The sequence below is a fragment of the Sinocyclocheilus grahami genome, unplaced genomic scaffold (genome assembly GCF_001515645.1).
Source record: "Sinocyclocheilus grahami isolate Dianchi unplaced genomic scaffold, SAMN03320097.WGS_v1.1 scaffold642.1, whole genome shotgun sequence".
Lineage (NCBI taxonomy): Eukaryota > Metazoa > Chordata > Actinopteri > Cypriniformes > Cyprinidae > Sinocyclocheilus > Sinocyclocheilus grahami.
The window spans coordinates 619,311-620,314 of record NW_015505821.1 but is presented as its reverse complement, the minus strand read 5'-3'; positions in this window follow the sequence as shown (position 1 = coordinate 620,314).

Genomic DNA, 1,004 nt, shown 5'->3' with positions numbered 1-1,004 from the left:
CCCTGCAATAATGAAATGTTGAACAACACAAATATTTAGGGCTGCACGATAAATCGCATGTGATATTTAACTTCTTGTCTCCATCAATCTCCATCAATTGCGGGGTCCCACACGGAGCACCATTAACTACCCAAAACATGTTTTAAAAACGTGCAGCCCTACAAATATCCTTTATGTATTTAATCCCATTCTATTAACCAATGTCTTTGCTTCTGACCTTCGATGATCCAGTTCAACCATACTAATAAGCAAAAATTACTCTAGACAAACATTTGAGTCTTTTTTTTTTCATTGCTGTAGTGTGTTGAAATTGCTTCTTCTACTGTACGGACGTAAATTTACTTTCCCTTCAGCCTGAGGTTTATTCATTTCACTTTTGGTGTGAAAAGCTTTTATATTTGCCAAAAATATAACTTTTTTATTTAGATTTGCAAGATATAACATTATTGTTATTTTTACCTACTCTTCACTGCTTAATATAAAATTGTGGTTAAATGTTTTAGATCATTGTTTTAATATCACAAATTGTGTCTGTTTATTTACAGGGTGACCTAACTCTGACGATGAGCCAATACAGTGGACACTTGAGTAGGGTTGGGTATCGTTTGGGTTTTTTTCGAAACCGGTGCCAAATCGCTACTTTTAAAATCGTTCCGGTGCCTAAACGGTGCCTGAACCGATACTTATTAAAGAATAGAGGAAGAATAGAGAATGCTAGTGTTAGAGGCTGTTTTTTCTTTATAAATAAAACAAGTTAGAATAGAAATAGAATAGAGAGTGCAAATGTTAGAGGATCAAGTTTTTTTAATAAAAAAAAACAAGCAGATAAAATTAGAAGTAGCATTAGAATAGAGAGTGCTAGAGTTAGAGGGTCAAATGAAGATGAAAGAGATGTGTTTTCAGCCGTTTCTTGAAAATATTAAGGACTCAGCTGCTTGATTGAGTTGGGCAGGTCATTCCACCAGGAGGGAACAGTTCATGTAGAAGTCCATGAAAGTTTTATC